At 45.1% G+C, this 20145-nt stretch overlaps 1 protein-coding gene across 4 annotated transcripts in view; it reads left to right on the top strand.

The window, feature by feature from the left end:
• The window catches only part of NIPBL (NIPBL cohesin loading factor), a 319709-nt gene that overhangs the window by 102217 nt on the left and 197347 nt on the right, over positions 1-20145 (top strand). The gene's annotated exons all lie outside the window — the stretch shown is intronic.

The following is a 20145-nucleotide window of genomic DNA, read 5'->3' as shown; positions in this document are numbered from 1 at the left end:
ACAGACTCCTAGCATTTGTGTAAAAGCACTTTAAAAAACTACCACTATTTATATGTCCGCCTTTCACAGACGCGTTGGATTTTTTTATATGCGATTGTTTCACATCTGATCTTGCCCATATATTTCCCACGTTCCCTATCTGACTAACTTCTAGGGAATCCCTATCTATGGAGCCTCGTGTAAGAGAAGTCTCCGTCCGATCCAGGTGCTCCCCCGCACCAATCGGCTTTCCCCCCACCTCTTAGTTTAAAAACTGCTCTACGACCTTTTTAATGTTTAATGCCAGCAGTCTGGATCCACCTTGATTTGCAGGGCTCGTGCCCATTTCTTTCTTCTGATAAGAGGCAAACTCTCCCTGTCATCATGGACAGCAAACCTGCTGTGTTTTATGTCAGTTGGCAGGAGTGGGAGATTGGCCCGATTACAATGTCTGTGTGCTGAGGCACTCAGATTCCAGAACTGGCACATCAAAAATCAGATAACCCTGACTGCAATGTACATAGTGGGAAAACAGAACATGAGAGCTGACAGACTGAACAAATATTTCTTAGACCAACATGAGTGAGAGATCAACACCAGTATACTCCTCTCAATTTCCACAAATGGGGTTTCCCAATGATAGACTTCTTCCTAACTCCTCACAACCACATATGCCATAGATTCTACTCCCAGGTGGGGCTGGGAAAGAGATTACAAGAGGGTGCCTTGACCATTCACTGGACAACTCCCCTACTTTATGCATTTCCTCCAGTACTGCTCATTGCCTGAGTGATCAACAAAATCCGAGCTGATCCAGCCACCGTAATCTTAAGAGCACCTGTCTGGCCCAGACAGTTTTGGTTCTTATCACGTTAGCCATTGATAGATTAGCCGATCCCTCTTCCAACGGTGCCGAATCTCCTGACAGAGCACTGTGGCAACACATGCCACCTCAACATCAAAAACATGAAACTCACAGCATGGCTTCTCCACCGTTCCAGAATGAAGAACTTAACTCCTTGGACAGGATCAAATATGTCCTCCTAAATAGCCATCATCCCTCCAACAGAGCACCTACCAAAGTAAATGGATACACTGTCAACAGTGGTGCATGACATGCAATTTACATCCTTATACTGTCCCCATACCTACCTTGCTTGACTACCGTATGGACCTTAGTGACATGGGCCTCTGTATCAGCTCTCTCAGAATGCACCTGGAGGTGACCACAGCCTTCCATGAGTCGGTAGGTGATTTCTGTCGTTGCACAGCCAATGGTGAAATGTTTTCTCACAGGCGTACAGAAAATGGCTCTGAATCTGCATCATTCAGTGCCACTGTGGGACCTGAATCTTGTTCTGGATGCACTCACAAGTCTATCCTTTGATGCATTAGCCATTACATCTATGCAATACTATCTATGAAAGTGGCTTTTATATTGACAATAACATCCACTAGAAGGGTAGAAGAAATTGCAGCCTTCATTGTGCCCCCTGCTTTGACCACTTTCACCAAGGACAAGGTGATATTCAGGCCCAATCCCAAAGTTCCTCCTCAAAATCATGTCTCACTGTCACTTAAACAAACCCATTTACTTACCTGCTTACTTCCCTAAACCTCATACCTCTTCCAAAGAGGTGTTATTACATGCAATGCAAGGTGAGCAGTTGCATTCTACCTTGAGAGAACTAGAGCAACCAGAAAATTGGAGACACATTTTGTGGCATGGTTGGGCCCTTGTTCAGGAACAGCTGTTTCAGCATAACACCTGTCCAAGTCAGTGTCGTCCTCCACCTCCTCATTCTGCAGTGTACTTAGCACACCTGTCCAAGTGGATCGTAGGTTCCACATGCACTGATACTAACTCAGAGGCAAACAGCCACCACAGACTATCAGGGCTCAGTTCACCTGGGCGATGGCTGCTACGACAGCCTTCCTGAATAATGTACTATTAATGGACATCTGTAGGGTGGCCATGACTTCATCACACCAAATGTTTGCACAGAACTATGCTTTACAGAAAGGGCTGATACCTGCCACAGCTTTGGCGGATGAGGTCCTGCCTCCATTGACATAAAAGACTTCAATACCCACCTCCATCAAATGGGTATTGCTACGGAGTCACCTGAGTGGAGCACCCTCAGAGACCACTCCAAGAAGAGAAGGTTACGCACCTTTTACAATAACGATGGTTCTCTGAGATGCGTCCCTTCAGGTGCTCCACAGCCTTCCCCTCTGCTTGGAGTCTACAGGAACTTCAGGTAGAAAATAAACATACAAGGCGTCCGCCATGTGCCCACTCCACAGAGGGACAGCAGCTGAAGATGCTGAGTGCACAGGTGCACGGGAGGTAGGGGGAGGAGGTGGCACTGCTCTGAAGAGCTTTCCAATCTGCGGCGCTGGGATGCGCCGACACCTGAGTGGAACACCTGTAGGGACATATTTTGGAGAACCATTGTTACTGCGCAAAGTGAGTAACTTTCTCTTTCAAGTAGTGAGTACAGGTGCTGTTTTTCTCCTTTTCTGGGAACTAGCAAAACAAAACAGCAGAAATGTAGCACTTCAAAGACTAACAAAATGATTTATTTGGTGATGAGCTTTCATGGGACAGACCCACTTCATCAGATCAGTCTCATTTCCAATACAGACTTACATTTATAAGTACAGAGGACCAAAAGAAGAGAAATTGCGATAAAAACTGACAAATCAAGTACATCGGACTGAAGGAGGTGGCAGAGGGATGGGGGATGTTAAGTGTCCCGCCTGAGATAATTACGAGCATCAAAGGAAAGGAATCAGTCCTTGTAATGGGTAAGGTAATTGATGTCTCTTCATACCACGTGTTAATGTGTTGAATTTGAATATGAATTCCAGTTCACAACTTTCTCGCTGTAATCTGTTTTTAAATTTTTTGTTCCAGAACACACATTCTCAGGTCTTTTAACAGAATGGCCCACTCCACTGAAGAGTTCACTGACCGGCTTATGTGAATTGAGTTTCCTGATGTCAGCTCTGTGTTGTCCATTTATTCTTTGGCGAAGGTTTTGCCCAGTCTGTCCAATGTACATAGTGTCAGGGCATTGTTGGCACATAATGGTATATATACTGTTCCTCAAAGTGCACAAGAATATGCAAATCCACCTGGTCAGACCCTGCGCCCTCTCCATCCTTCCCAGACCCCACCGCTGGTCTTCCTCTTCCTACCCTACCCTACCCAGCTTCTTCCAGCCCATCTCCAGCATGCAGCAGAACAGATGATTACAGTGGGCAAGAGGTCCTGGGAGGGAAGAAAGGAGGAGGGAGAAGTCAATTGGCAGGGCCACAAAGGCAGGAGAGCAGGGGTAAGGGATGAGTTGGCTGCTTCTGCATACTAAGCACCTGCAATTTTTTGCCTTGTGTGCTCCAGGGTCTGCTGAACCCATGGAGTTAGTGCCTCTGATGGTTGCCTTAGTTTACAGTGCTGAAGATTTCAGAGTTCCAGCTGTGCTCATCTATGTGTATGTGGGAGGGTTACATTTGTATACAGTAAAATTTATTTTTACCTTTTTACTTTTAAAAATAACCTAGGATATTACATTCCTAAAAGTCATGTTAAACGGAAGTAGCTTGAGTTTCTAAAGTCAAGCACTCTAAATTGGAAAATTCCAGAATTGCAGTTTCCAGCATGCATCCTAGTTTTACTCTCTCTGTGTATCTGTATTATGATACAATCTTTAATTATATAATCACACACTATTTTTTCCAGAGAAGCCCTCTTTATTTAGGGTTCAGGATGGAAACACAAGACAGAATTAAGTTTGCACTTGCAACTTTATACTTTCAAGGACTTTACAGTTTAATGTAAATAATTTTAACATTTTTTTGTTATGTGACTGTACTAAAGAGCAGTATCATGTTAAAGTTCATGATATCCAGTTATTGTACAGACCTCAATATTTTGGTTTTAATACTTCGATTCCCATTTTGACTTGAATACACTCTTTCTTTGTTGTTATGAGGTACATTGTTTCTTGTTATTCTCAGTGTCTTCTCATGGATTTTTCTTCCACTCTTTGTTACAGTAGCACCTCCCTTTTTATTTGTATATTTTGCTATTTCTCATCCTTTCAATATCTGTTGTCTTTCTACAACAAAATATATAGAAATTACCCAGACACAGTAGGGTTAAAAATAACCATGTTTGCCAAGGCCTAGTTGCATATACATACTACTGTTTTGGTGGCTCCATTTTTCACACCACATGCTACACCTGTTCCTTTTAAAAGCAAAAGCTTACTCACAGCTGTCAGAAAATGGAGTGCACAGTCTTTGGATCTTGTTTGTGTGTGTGTGTGTGGCAGGGGGGTTATCTATGAGCTTCTGAAAAGTAGGTATCTGAAACATAAAGCTTTATAAGCTCTCATACAGATCCTGAAAGATCTTATAGTGGCTGAGGGGAAGGGGAAAAGGAGAGGAGGCTCAGGGAAAGGTGGTAACCATTCCATCTATGATCTTCACTCATACTCTAGAGTTGGCTGTTATAAGAATAAGGTAGCTGCTATATTCTGTTTCGGGATCCTATTTGACGGCTAGTATCTACATTACACTTGGTTATTATGGTGCCGGGCACTGAGGAAGAATCTAAGGTGATAACATCTTTCTCTGATAGTGATAGCTTTTCAATACTCCAGCAGAGTGAAAGTTAACTTTTTTTTAGTTTTTTGTTTCAGTGCATCTTATAACGTTCCCAATAACATCAGGGAAAACTGACAAAGCTGCAGTCAGTTTTCAATATCTGCAGTTTGGGAAAGCAACAGAAGCACCAGGAGCTATCTGCAGATTTGGGAAGACAGCATTCTATTATTTTACACTTAGTTCATATTTTGAAAGTCATCGTTGCCTAATGGCTTAATCATTGTAATGAAAGCTTAGATTTTGAAACAGTTGGTAGCACTCTTTTTTTTCCCTAACAAATTATATTTAATGAGGACAGAGGAATTTTTCAAGCCAGATATTGTAGAACTATGCAACTGCTAAAAGTTCAAAGTGGTATAGAGTTCAGGTAAAAGCCTCAAGTAGCATTTGAGTTTTAAAGTTTGTTGTGTCCTGGTTGAAGAAAACCAAACCATATCTGTGGGCATTACATTCCTTTTGTAATTTTGCAGTATTGTAGACATAAATAAATGTTATTCAGAGACGAAAAACACAAGGTGGTGGCAGGTGCAGTAAAAGAAGTTAACTAGCTGTCAGTTTAATTTAACCTCATTGCTAATATGTTTTCAATAACCATTCCAGGCACTGTCCTAGAGAAACTTTATTACAATGAAAAGTAAACCTCAGTTATAATACGTTCTCTAAGAATGGAGAAAAATGTCATACCATTCTATTTCCTTACCTTATTTAGAATTTGAGCATTAATCCTAGACAACCACAATAGCTGATACAACAGTTGCTGTGAGGACATGAATAAAAGTTGATCACTGAGGAAATGAAGTTGTGATGAATAGGCTTATTTGTATATGCAATACACAAAAGAAGTTTCCAAAATGTGATATTTTGAAATTGTTCAGTAGGCTACGTATACGTTTTATGTTTCATTCTATTTTAATAATTGCTCATTTTTAGAATTTGTTTTTGTTGGTTTTAAAATCCAAGTGTTGTCTTCCTTATTAGGTGATACGAGAAAGGTCATAGTCATCCAGGTAAACAACTATGTAGTGTGATCACTGAAGTTTTGTATCGCAGTCATCACATTGACATTACGTATAATACCATTGGAACTTGTGTAATTGCCATATAAGTCAGAATCTGATGCTAAATATGGGGTCTTGCAGGGAAGATTACGGTCTACTTTTATTCCTATTTTTTCTTCTTTTAATTTGCATACATCTGAAAGTATGTTTCATTCTTGCCCAGATCAGAGGTTTGTGGGGGTAGCCATGCCTCTATGTGTGAGTATTTTTTTGTTTAGGTTTGTTTCAGTCTCTGTCCTCTAACCCTTTTGTGTTGTCCTATGGAAAGGCTCATGCTTATGGGAATGGCAGGTTGAAACTGGTGTAATCCTCGTATAGCTGCCTCAGTTAGAATTGAAATTATCCATGACATTTTTCATTTGATTAAGTTTTCTATGATATCTACCACCGTTATATAAAACTACCATGGTATTTTGTTGCTAGAGGATCTTTACAGCCAGTGAAACTTGAATTGGCAAGCACTTTTTTTAATAATTGAGTTTAATGCATATTAAATGTTGGCTGTTTCTTCAAGAAATATTCCTGTGAGTGCCTAACTTTAGGTGACTCTGTGCCCCTGCACTTTTAAGTGGGCATTTTTAGTTACAGTGTACAGTTCATGTTACATGCACTGTACCCATCTTGCATCACTTCAGCCAGTTACATGGTACCATTTGACTAAGAACTCCTCCCTGTGTTTCTTTACTACTGCCTTCGACTTGAGATGAAGCACTTAGCAGTACCTCTATACTTAATCTTTCTCTAGTTTAACTTTAGGATACTTGTTGGTTAGTAGTTAGTTAATATGAAGAGGCAGTCGAAGAATTAGAGGAGACTGCAAACCAGGGAACCTGCGTCATTTTCCAACTTCTCTTTCTTTTTCCCGGCTTCGTTTATAGCTAAATGTAACTATACAATTATTCAAAAGTATCTGAATTTACTACCCCCAAATAAAAACAGCAATGCAAAGCAGATGTAATAGAGGCCAACATTCTTGCTCAGTTTTTAAAAGCATCACCACTTGTCAGACACTGCTGTACAAAAGAGTACAATCTAGCAACTAGGATCTTCAGTTTGAGGGCACAAAACTGTTTGCATCCAAGGTAGGTGAGTATCTTCATAAGGTAGAGAACTCCAGGATGACCCTCAGATCCTTGGGCATTTTTACACCTTTCCAAAAGTGGGGTGGAGGGAAGGAAGGAAGGATTACTTACTACAGAGAAAAAGAGCTGTGCCCTATATCCAACCTCAGAGGCAGTATGACCTGCCAGTGCAGAGGGAATGACCACTAGAACATGGTTTCTCAAACTGTGGGGTGTGCCTCCTGGGGGGGGCATGAAGAAATTCCAGGGGGCAAGAGGCTACTGATTCCCCCACCCCGTCATTCCCCCCATCCAAAGAAAAAGCTGCCCTTTGCTTCCGACTCTCAGCCCCTGCCATTTTACATGGTCAACCCAGCGCAGCTCCTATAAAAAGCGCAAGAAAGAAGGAACTGGTTCTTTGCCCTCAATCTCCAGGGTTCATATTTCCAAATAATGGTACATTCTGTAAAACAGGAGGTTCTTGGTTTTGTTCTGGAAACAGATCAGTTATAGGAGAAAGTTATCCCTTTTGGATTATTCACAGCTGTATGTGTATTCTCAGTAGTTCTTGAAGTTGTGGCTGCCCAACTCCACAGAAAAAAGGGTTATAATATATCCCATTTGGCTGATTGTTCACACACAAAGTGCTGACTTGAAAAGAAGCTTTAGAATGTACTGAATCAACAGTAGCTCTCTTCACATATATAGGACTCACATATATGAAAAAATCATTCCACCAGTGCAGAGAATGGCATTCACTGGGGCTCACCTCACTTCCCAGACACAGGTTTAGCACATTAGTCAATCTAATCACCATGTGCAAGCAAGTCCCCGGTCAGTGACCATTATCTGTCACCAACTGATAGCCTACATATCAGCAAATATAAAATATGTCAGTGCCTGGAAGGCTGGCTCAGGACAGAATATATACTGTACAGACACAGAATTAGCAAACATCTTGTGATGAAGAACTCTCTGCATTGTTGTACTCAACTGACCAGCATTTGTGCACAAGTCATCTTTGCACACAGTCTTCCTTCAATGACACAATAGAGGCTTTTCTGCTAAACTGTAGGGCACACATACACAACTACGTAATCCAAGTCTGCTGGTCCCTATTTGAATACACACTACATATAAACCTGCTACAGCTGTGGGCAGTCCACAGCTCATGCTCATGGTTCCTACCCATAATTAGGGGTAAGATCACAGAAGTTTTGACAGAGGTCTTGTCATCACGTCTATATTTTATATAAAAAATCTGACCCGGGGACAGTCACACTGCTAATCCTCAGAGGCAGCACTACTATGGAACTGGTATATCACTGCAGATGCACTGAGCAGAAAATTTTCCTAAGACCACAAATTGGCAATGAACACTGGAATATACAGAGCTCATTGAACCGCAGGGATGTTCCCAATCACTGACTTTTTTGCAAGAACCCAAAATATCAAGTGTCCAAACTTCTGCCTGGGACTAAGAATTGGGACCTTTATCTCTCTAGGTGATGAGAATGTGAATAGGACTTTAATAGCAACATTATCAAAACATTGATACAGTATCATATCCCACAATGCACTGCATATACTTAAGGTGGAGTTATCCAATGTTTTGAGATCACGTATGATTTGCTATTTGGATATGAGTTGTTTATCATTGGGCTTTTAGATGTTCACCGTTTATTGAAAATAATCAGGAGGGCAGTTGCCTACAAGGGCAATTTCCATGCCATTTGATATTCACACTTCTATATCACATGCTACGAATGATGCACATTCAGGTTAATTTGCTTAATTAACTGCTTCTGCTAATGATAGGTGGTTTTTTTTTGTTTGTTTTTTTTGCTGCTATATATACTCTGGATTTTGTCATTTCCACTCCAAGCCATCTGATGAAGTGGGTTTTACCCATGAAAGCTCATGACGTAATAAATCTCTTAGTCTCTAAGGTGCCACAGATTGCTTGTTGTTGAGAGGAGGTAAGGGACATTCTCCTAAACAGCAGAAGACTGGCTACCCAACATATTTTCCCTACACGAATGAAAGAGATTGAGCACTTGGTGATTAAATAAATTATGGTGACTTCCTCTGCTTTACCAATGGCACTAGACAATATTCTGGAATTAAAGATATCAGGTCTCTCTTCAGGAACTCAAGTAGAGTACATCTTGTGGAAATCATGATGGCCCACCACAGATTTGACAGTTTCTCCATCTTCACCCATCTGACCACTAAATGCTTTCTCCAGGATCTTCATTACCTTCACCGCAAAATACAAGCCCTCATTCCATCATTCCTTTTTGAATCATTAGTGAAGTGTTCAGTTTACCACATCTTAATGAAGAGGGCTTTCTCATTGCTACTACATCTGCCCAAGAATTAGGGGCACACCATTTTCAAAGCCAGAGTTACCCTAAGACCTCATCCGAAATTCTTATTGAACATTACTAACTCAGTTCATCTGAATCAACACATTCATCTTCCATTGTTCTTCTCATAACCTCATGGGAATAAATGAGAAGCAATGATCAACTCATTCTGGATATCTAAAGAGCACAAACATTTTACATTGAGAGAACAAACACTTTCAGAAAATCACCAAAATTATTTCTTTTCATCCAACAATGTAATGGAAATACCATATCTAAACAGAGGCTGTCCAAATGGTTTTCCAGATATATTCAATTTATTGTTGTCAGCAACACTACAACATTCATTTAGGGACCTGCACACATTTCACTTGAACACTCTCTGCAGGGATATCCTTCCTTAACAATATGCCCGCTATGGACATCTGCAGAGCAGCACGCTGGCTGAGAGCCCACGTGTTCACACAGCATTATGCCTTAGAACACCCTTCATTGTTGGAGACTCTGTTTTGATTAAAGATTTTTTTTTATCATCTCATGGCTGCACCTCTGAAGCCCTTCCTTTACACTGAGGGGCACTGCTTTGCAGTCACCTTAAGTGGAGTGCCCACAGGGACACTCATCAAAGAAGAAGAGAAGCTTACCCACCCTGTGCAGTAACTTGAGGTTCTTTAAGGTGTTGTCCCCATGTGTGCTCCACTATCCTCTGTCCTCCACTTTATTTTGGAGTTTTTTCATGTTGGAGACTGTTCTAGAGGAGGAATCAAGGGTGTGTGAGATTTGATTGCACAGTATTATGTAACACCTGAGATGGTGCAAGATGGAGACTGCACATGTGCAATCCAACCAGCACTTCTACTAAAAATCTCCAAATGCAAGTGTAGAGGCTCAGATTCACCTAAAGGGGAACACCTGTAGGGACAGCCATATCAAAGAATCTTTTATGGCACAGGATGATTAAGCTTATCTCCTTTTTCTTAATAGATTCCATGGTTTTGTATGTGCCTTTTAAGTGTGCTCTTTAATTTTTAGAATGTATTTGTCCCACCTTCTTATGGGTGACATGCAGAGTATTAATAATGTGTTTCTGCCCATTTACAATACGGGAGGAGGCCTCAAATATTGAAGGACTGGGGACACTGACTTTTTGTATTTTTTAAAGTTAAGAAATTCAGGTCTTCTTCACCTGAATACTAGCGACACAGTAGCTTTGCAAGAGTTAAAATTCTATTTGAGCAGTTTAGAGGTCATGAGATTTTCAGTAACTTATAAAACTTGTGAACAACTTAATTTCAAAGACTGAATAACATTTGTGCTAAAGGAAATCTTAGTTAAAATATTTAATGTATTCCTAATAAACATTCTGGAGACTTCTTAAAATTCCTCCAGCAAAACTGGGACAAACCCAAGTTGATGTTCTTTTAGTGTAAAACCATCAGTAAAAGTCCCAACCCTTTTCAGACTGCTTTTTGTACATCATAAAGAATTAGAAAAGTCCAGAATGTCAGAAGTTTTGTTGGAACCTATCTTCTGACAGTAACTTCTGTAGACAGGTGCTTCTAGTGTCGACTTAGTCTATGATTTGTATGAGTGCACTTATTTCATTTCAGGAAAAAAGTCCCAACCCTAACCAAGACAGTTATGCCACTATGAAAGCAGTATAGACTAGGCCAGAAACAAGCAGATGCAGTCTGTCACACGTGACTAAGAATGTTCCACTTGTAAAAAAAAGTTATTTTTAACTGGAGAGCTACATTTCAAAAAAGACTTTAATCCAGATGGTGGTTATAACATCCAGTGTCAGGTTCTGTTTTAGGGGTGGTGTATATGTAAATATTGACAAACCTGAATGCTTATAATTGCTGCAGTTATAAAGAATTCACTGTTTCGGTAAGCAGCTCAACAATGATTTCTCTGTGAGGGTGTGAAGGGAGGAGGAGGATGGGGTTAGATGAGGGGCTGGTGGGCCTGGCTCTGGGGAAAGAGAAAAGGAGGGGGATGGGGTAAGAGTGGGGGGCTGGTGGTGCCTGGCTTTCAGGGGGAGGGGAGGGATGGAGCTCGGATGGCTGGTCCCAGCAGTTTGGGGCTTGGGCAGCTGACCCGCAGCTTGAGCAGGCAGCTGGCCCTGGTGGCTGGTGGGCGGGTGGGTGCTTGGCTGTGGCAGAGCAGGGCTCGAGCAGGTGTGCGGCTGGCACAGCACTCAGGCAGCTGGCCATCTGGGGCTGCACCAGGCACCCACGTGGTGGGGGCTGTTGCCATTAGCCTGACCAGTCAATAGTCAGCCTCTGGGCTGGGACGGTGCTGGCGCAGTGGCCAGCACCCCAGCAAAGACTGCAGCTGGTCTCTGCAGGGCCTGGGCTGTGCCTGCAGCTCTGTGGCCATGTTAGCAGCTCATTCTCGGTGGAGCTGGCATCCGTGGGGGCAGGACCATGTCCAGCATGGGGCTGGAACCAGCCTTCACACCTGTGGCTGGGCTGGTGTCAGACCAACAGGGGTCAAGGTCCGGCAGGAGGTAAGGGGGTCCAGGGGATGAGGGAGCACTAAGGCTCCAGTAGTTGGCACATGGCACAGGGTGGGGTGGTGCAGCTCTGTTCAGTCTATTTTCCAAACAACTTTTCTGGCAACTCCATTCATAAATTGGTACGCAATCCATTCAGTGTTGATGTCAATATGTTGCCAGAAGTATTGCAAGAACAAGCACTTGAAATAAAATATGATTCAAGTGCAAAACGAGCGTGCAGGAGCAAGATTAGAAAGGCTAAGGCACAAAATGAGCTCAAACTAGCTACAAGCATAAAGGGAAACAAGAAGGCTTTTTACAAATACATTGGTAACAAGAGGAAGACTAAGGAGAGGGTAGGGCCATTGGTCAGTGAGGAGGGAGGAACAGTAACAGGGAATTTGGAAATGGCAGAAATGTTTAATGATTTCTTTGTTTCGGTCTTCACGGAGAAATCTGAAGGAATGCCTGACATAGAGAATGCTAGTGAAAAAGGGGTAGGCTTAGAAGTTGAAATAAGAAAAGAACAAATTAAAATTTACTTAGAAAAATTAGATGTCTGCAAATCACCAGGGCCTGATGAAATGCATCCTAGAATCCTCAAGGAGCTGATAGAAGAGGTATCTGAGCCTTTAGCAATCATTTTTGGTAAATCGTGGGAGACAGGAGAGATTCCAGAAGACTGGAAAAGGGCAAATATAGTACCCATTTATAAAAAGGGGAACAAGAATAACCTGGGAAACTACAGGCCAGTCAGCTTAACTTCTGTGCCAAGAAAGATAATGGAGCAGGTAATTAAAGAAATCATCTGCAAGCATTTGGAAGGTGGTAAGGTGCTAGGGAACAGCCATCTTGGCTTTGTTAAAAACAGATCATGTCAAACCAATCTAATAGCTTTCTTTGATAAAATAACGAGTCTTGTGGATAAGGGAGAAGCGGTGGATGTGGTATACCTAGACTTCAGTAAAGCATTTGACACGGTCTCACATAATATACTTATCAATAAACTATGCAAATACAACTTAGATGGGGCTACTATAAGGTGGGTGAACAACTGGCTGGATAACCGTACCCAGAGAGTAGTTATTAATGGTTTTCAATCTGGCTGGAAAAGTATAACTAGTGGGGTTCCACAGGGGTCTGTTTTAGGACCGGTTCTGTTCAATATCTTCATTAACGATTTAGATATTGACATGGAAAGTACTCTTATTAAGTTTGCAGATGATACCAAGCTGGGAGGGGTTGCAACTTCTTTGGAGGATAGGGTCATAATTCAAAAGGATCTGGATCAACTGGAGAAATGGTCTGAGGTAAACAGGATGAAGTTTAATAAGGACAAATGCAAAGTGCTCCACTTAAGAAGAAACAATCAGTGTCACACATACAGAATGGGAAAGGACTGCCTAGGAATGAGTGCAGCAGAAAGGGATCTGGGGGTTATAGTGGACCACAAGCTAAATATGAGTCAACAGTGTGATGCTGTTGCGAAAAAGGCAAACATGATTCTAGGATGCATTAACAGGTGTGTCGTGAACAAGACATGAGACGTTATTCTCCCGCTCTACTCTGCGCTGGTTAGGCCTCAGCTGGAGTAATGTGTCCAGTTCTGGGCACCGCAGTTGAGGAAGGATGTGCAGAAATTGGAGAGGGTCCAGAGGAGAGCAACGAGAATGATCAAAGGTCTAGAGAACATGACCTATGAAGAGAGGCTGAAAGAATTGGGCTTGTTTAGTTTGGAAAAGAGAAGATTGAGGGGGGACATGATAGCAGTTTTCAGGTATTTAAAAGGGTGTCATAAAGCAGAGGGAGGGAACTTGTTCTTCTTCTACGAGTGTCCCCGTGGGTGCTCCATGTTAGGTGTTGGGCTCGCCCCAGCGCCGCAGGTTGGATCTTTCCAGCAGTTTTTGCCGGCACGCACCGCTCTCTTGCGTGCTCCCGGCCATGTGCGCGATCCGCTCCCCGCCAGTTCCTCTTTAACCGCCATCGGCTGCAGACGGAATCCGCTCAGGCTACGGCCAGAGTCAGTGTATTTAACGTTCTTAAAGTGTTTTAGAGTTTCTTTTTCAGTCTTTTAGATTAAGTTAGCTTGTTATTGTTTTCCAAAAAAAAAAAGGAAGGAGGAAAGCTTCCAGTCTTAGTAACAAGCAGAGCACCGGAGGCCCGGGGACGTAGGGCCATTAGGCCTCCTGCCGCGGCAGGCTGAGTCAGAGAGGGGAACGGGCACAGAGAAGGTGCTAAGTACCCTATTAACATCTCAAAGACTCACCTGAATGTCCTCTTCAGGATTCAAAAAGTGTGAGTCATGTCGCGAAGCGATGCTGGCCTCCGACGGGCACAGTCGGTGTATAAGATGCCTTGGGGAATCTCATGTCACCCAGAAATGTTCCTTCTGTGCTAAGCTCACAGCCAGAGCAAGGGAGGACAGGGAGATGCGGCTCAAAATGCTGCTCTTCGACAAGGCCCTCCAGCCAGACGTGCCGGAGCGGCCGCAGCAGGAGGGACCCGCAGGGGCCCATAAAAAGGAAAGCTGCCTCCCTCACCCTGTCAGCGCAAAAACGGAGGACGCTCTCACCAACCTGATCCCTGCCGGCAGCCACAGCGAGCGGGACAGGTGGAGCGCATAGCCCCCAGCCGCAGTTACAGCTCAGCGGCGGTGGTGCGGAGACGCACGTGGCAGAGGCTGAGCCTCCGATAATCAAACAGCCACCCCGCACCACGGGCAGGGTGGCGGCCAGGCAAGCGCCGGAACCGGCGGCACCCCAGCAGCGGCACCGATGCCCGGGGACCCAGCGGTGCAGAGCGCGCAGACAAGTCAGTCTCTCCAGTATCTGAATTATCCAGACGATCTTGCTCCCCCAGGTGCAGGGGGTATGCGCCTCGAGAGTGGACCAGGTCCCCATCTCAGGAGCAGTGCCTGTGTTGCCATGGTCGCCCCTATCACGCGGGGTGTAGACACCATAGGCATACTCCCAGGGACAGATCCCCCCAGACGGTTCCATATCCCCGAGGGCAATCGCGAACGGGGACAGAGATACAGACATCTCAAGGGGAGGTGATTCTGGAACCCTGAGATTTTCCCTCGCAAGCTTCCAGCGAGCAGATGTATCACCATCAACAGGACCCAGAGGGGTCCAGAGAGGCTTACCCTAGCGGTTACTCGCTATCTTCCCCTGACGAGGCCACGGCCCCAGGGGACGTCCATCCTCCGGACGATCTCAAACAGTTCCAAGAGCTGTTTAAAAGGGTGACCTTCACGCAAGGCATCCAAACAGCAGAGGTGCAGGAGAAGCACCATAAGCTCCTTAAAAACCTGAGACCTCCGGCCTCCTCCAAAATAGCTGTACCGCTCAACAAAGCAGTCATGGAGTCCGCCACCATGATATGGCAGACCCCTGCGTCCATTCCGCCTATAAAAACAAGAGAGCGGACAAGAAATACTTCTTGCCGACGAAGGGCATGGAGTTCCTGTTCAGTCACCCACAACCAAATTCTCTGGCGGTGGAATCGTCTCAACAGAGGTCGAAAACTTCTCAGTTCAAGACGGGGAACGGACAAAGACGCCAAGAAACTAGAGTTGTTCGGCAGAAAGGTCTACTCCTCCTCTACCCTACTGTTGAGAATGGCGAATTACGCAGCGCATCTAGTGAACCATAATTTTGACAACTACTCCAGGCTGACTTCCCTCATGGACTCGCTTCCAGAGGACAAGAAGCCGGTGCTCAAGGCCATCGTGCAGGAAGGCTACGCAGCCTCGAGGACGGGAGTTCAGATCGCCCTAGACGTAGCGGACACGGCAGCACGCACAACAGCTGCGGCAGTGGTCATGCTCAGGGAGTCCTGGCTCCAAACATTGGGTATCCCGAGGGATTTGCAGGTGAAGATTGTCGATCTCCCCTTTGACACGCAGAAGCTGTTTGCTGAATCAACCGACTCGGTCCTTCATTCCAGTAAAGATTCAAGAGCTACTCTTAGGACCTTGGGGATTTACTCCCCTCTATACAGGAAGAAAAAGTATTACCCTTAGCAAAGACGGTACCAGTATCAACCACAGCGTCCCCAGTACCACAGGGGTTATGAGCAAGGGCAACATCAACAGCACCAGCAATACAGAACTCCCAGGCGACGTTCCCAACAGAGCCGTGCATCCTCGGGGCAGGGCCAAAGGCCACAAGTTTGACACACAGATCCAGGGCTGCACCATCACTACCATCGCGCAATGTCATCCGAAGCTATTATTCCACCATCGCCTCTGACCATTCTACGACCAGTGGCAAAGGATCACCACAGACAAATGGGTACTGGAGATCATAGCCACGGGGTACGCGATCCCCTTCCAGTCGCTCCCACCGCCACGACCTCCACCCAGGCCCCACCTAAAGGATGCCTCCCACGAAACAAGACTCAAGCAGGAGGTAGACCATCTCATACTCATAGGGGCAATGGAAAGAGTGCCGGAGCAACTTGGAGGGAAAGGGTTCTACTCCAGATATTTCCTCACGGAGAAAAAGACAGGAGGCTGGAGGCCCATCCTAGATCTTCGGGGCCTCAACCGGTACCTGCGCAAGCAATGCTTTTGGATGATTACAGTCGCCTGTATACTTACGGCACTGGACAATGGAGATTGGTTTGCAGCCCTCGACTTACAGGACGCGTATTTCCACATAACTATCACCCGGCTCACAGACGCTTTCTCCGGTTTATGGTAGGCAAAGAACATTTTCAATACAAGGTTCTGCCGTTGGGCCTCTCCTCGACCCCCAGAGTCTTCACCAAGACCTTGGCAGTGGTGTCAGCCTACCTGCACAGACAGGGGGTGTTTATATTCCCATATCTGGACGACTGCCTACTGAAAGGGGCCTCGAAGGAGGAGGTATTTCGCATGATACGCGTCACAGTAGGCACGTTCTCTTCGCTGGGCCTGTTCACGAATCTGGCAAAATCAAAGATAGATCCCACACAGGACATAGAGTTCATAGGGGCACGTATAAATTCTATCACAGCAAGGGTTTATCTACCAAAGGCTCGCTTTCGAGCCATCGGTTCCCTCGTGCAGGTCATCACCTTCAGCCCTACGGTGCCGGTTCTGACGTGCTTACAGCTGCTGGGCCACATGGCAGCAGCGACATTTGTAGTACAAAACGCCAGGTTACACATGCGCAGCGTGCAGCACTGGCTGGCGAGTGTCTACAAACCGGCAGCACATACCGTTCACAGGGTGGTGTCGCCCACGACAGAGGTGCGCAGATCCTTGCAATGGTGGGTGAACCCCAAGAACATGCTGACAGGGGTGCCCTTTCACCAACCACAAATATCGTTTTTTCCTCACTACAGACGCCTCCCACATAGGGTGGGGAGCACACATGGGCGAAGAGGTGACGCAAGGACTGTGGTCCTCCATGGAACAGTCACTGCACATAAATATACTGGAGCTCAGAGCAGTGTTCAACGCCTGCAGACACTTTCGAAACCATATACAAGGCAAAGTAGTCGGGATCAGTACAGACAATACCTCCACCATGTTTTATATAAATCGGCAAGGAGGAGCTCGGTCCCGTGCCTTATGTGCAGAAGCAGTCCGATTGTGGAACTGGTTCATCGCCAACAATATAACCTTGAAAGCCTCGTACTTACCAGGCGCTCACAATGTGAAGGCAGACCAGCTGAGCAGGCGCTTCGCATTCACACACGAGTGGCAGATCCGTTCCGATCTGCTATGACCGATCTTTCACGCATGGGGTTTTCCCCAGATAGACCTGTTTGCCGCTGAACACAACAAGAAGTGCCCACGATACTGCTCCAGGGCAGGACTGGGATGGGGGTCCCTAGGGGACGCGTTCGCGATCTCGTGGAGGGGCCCCCTGCTTTACGCATTTCCTCCCACAGTGCTTATCCACAAAGTCTTGCAGAAAGCCAGGAGAGAGGGAGCCCGAATGATCCTAGTAGTCCCAACGTGGGATCGACAGGAATGGTTCCCCTTACTCCTGCGCATGTCGGACGGTCCAACGATGCCCCTTCCGGTGGCGCCGGATCTGCTCACGCAAGCTCAGGGGTCCATAGTGCATCCACACCCCCGAGGCCTACGACTACAGGCATGGTTAATCCATGGCTCAGCTCCCTAGAGAGCACATGTACAGAGGAAGTGCCACAAGTCCTAGAAAGTAGCAGGAGGACTTCCACCAGGAAGACCTACAAGCAGAAATGGACTCGCTTCACTGCATGGTGTTCTACCAAACAATTAGCCCCCCTTGCTGTGCCTATACCTGTAATATTAGAGTATTTACTGGACCTCAAGAGAGGAGGACTCTCCCTATCCTCGTTAAAGGTCCACCTTGCCGCTATTTCGGCTTTCAGACATGAAGAGGAAGGGCACACGGTGTTTGCCCATCCCATGGTTACCAGGTTCCTCAAAGGGCTGGTAAACCTATATCCCCCTCGGAAACCGCTTCCACCTTCGTGGAGCTTGGACCTGGTGCTTAGTGCGCTAACGGGACCACCGTTTGAACCTTTAGCCACGGTTTCCCTCTGTCTCCTTACGATAAAGACGACCTTCCTTCTCGCAATCACATCAGCTCGCAGGGTGAGCGAGCTTGCAGCAGTTATGGCAACGCCACCCTGCACAGTAATTTCCAAGGAGGTGGTAACCTTACGGCTGCATCCAGCCTTTGTTCCCAAAGTTTCTTCAGAGTTTTGTATTAACGAACCTATAGTTTTACCCTCGTTTTATCCAAAGCCTCATAACTCTAACAAAGAGGCGTGCCTACACCTCCTGGACGTTAGGAGGGCGTTGGCTTTCTATATAGACAGGACTAAGTCCTTCCGGAAAACGGATAGACTCCTAGTCTCTCTCGCTCCCAAATCAAAAGGAGAAGGTCTCTCTCCGCAGAGAATCTCGAAGCACATGGTATCCTGCATAAAAATGTGCTACGAACTCAAAAAGACTCCTTTACTGGCCCCGCCCAGGGCTCACTCCACTAGGGCGTTGTGCTAAAAGACATTTGCAGGGCGGCGACCTGGTCATACTATGACACCTTCGCCAAACATTACACCCTTCACAGGGTATTCCAAGAGGATACCCGTCTCTCGACAGCGGTCCTCTCGGGGACAAGCTGCACATAAACCGATTACCTACCTCCTATCTTGGGTTACTGCTGGGTAGTCACCTAACGTGGAGCACCCACGGGGACACTCGTAGAAGAAAGAGAAGTTACTCACCGTAGTAACGGTGGTTCTTCGAGATGTGTCCCTGTGGGTGCTCCACCACCCGCCCATCCTCCCCACTTTGGATCTCTGTTTAGTGTTTTGCAGGAGCATCCGAGGCGGTTGGTCAAGGAACTGTCGGGGACCAGATCGCGCACGTGGCCGGGAGCGCACAAGGGAGCGGCGCGCACCGGCCCATGCGCGGTCCGGCAGAAACTGCTGGAAAGATCCAACCTGCAGCGCCGGGGCGAGCCCGACATCTAACGTGGAGCACCCACAGGGACACATCTTGAAGAACCACCGTTACTATGGTGAGTAACTTCTCTTTCCTTGCCTCTGAGGATAGAACAAGAGGCAATGGACTGAAACTGCAGCAGGGGAGGTTCAGGTTGGACATTTGGAAAAAGTTCCTAACTGTCAGGGTGATCAAACACTGGAACGAATTGCCAAGGGAGGTGGTAGAATCTCCATCACTGGAGCTATTTAAGAAGAGGTTAGATAGATGGCTTTCAGGGATGGTCTAGAAAATGCTTGGTCCTGCCATGAGGGCAGGGGGCTGGACTCGATGGCCTCTCGAGGTCCCTTCCAGTCCTACTCTTCTATGATTCTATGATAATTTCAAAAACTCAAGCTTGGAGGAATTTTAGATATTTATTTATTTATTTATTTATTTATATTATCATCTCGATTGTTCTTCCATTTTTGTCAAACTTTTTAAGTTTAGTGACATTGGAAATGAAACAAAGAAATTAAGTGGGTGTCAAAAACTATTTGCTTTTGCACACTTTCATCTTTCAAACCTAGGATTTCCCAACTTCTGAAGAAAATGCAGTGTCGTCATCCTTATTAAATTCATTTGGTTTCTGCTGTTAAATTACATTTTTATTAAATTTTTGGGTCAAGAAAAACTATTTGTGCTTATTTTTAATTTTAAGTAACATTTTTATATTAAGTTCTTGTGTTTATTTTAAATTACAAATAGAATTTTTTGTTAAAAAAGGGATTGGATTTGGTGAAGAAGAGATTTGGGGGCATGAGCGTGTCACAAAAATCAAAAGTGGGGGGATGTGATACTGAAAAGTTTAGGAACCACTGTGCTAAGGGGAAAATTTTTGACTGAAAGAGAATACATACATTAGCAGAACTGTGTGAAGTTAAGGGAAGCATGCACTTTATCTCACATGAGGTTCTGTGTCTCTTGTTATAGCATATAACAAATTCTTCTGAAAATATTAACTCCTCCCGCATATAAATTTTAAAAAGTACTTCTAAGACCAAAATTAAGCCAAGAGATGCTTTATAGGAAT

The sequence above is a fragment of the Carettochelys insculpta genome, chromosome 5, assembly GCF_033958435.1.
Source record: "Carettochelys insculpta isolate YL-2023 chromosome 5, ASM3395843v1, whole genome shotgun sequence".
Taxonomy (NCBI): domain Eukaryota; kingdom Metazoa; phylum Chordata; order Testudines; family Carettochelyidae; genus Carettochelys; species Carettochelys insculpta.
This window is presented reverse-complemented; position numbering and strand designations above follow the sequence as displayed.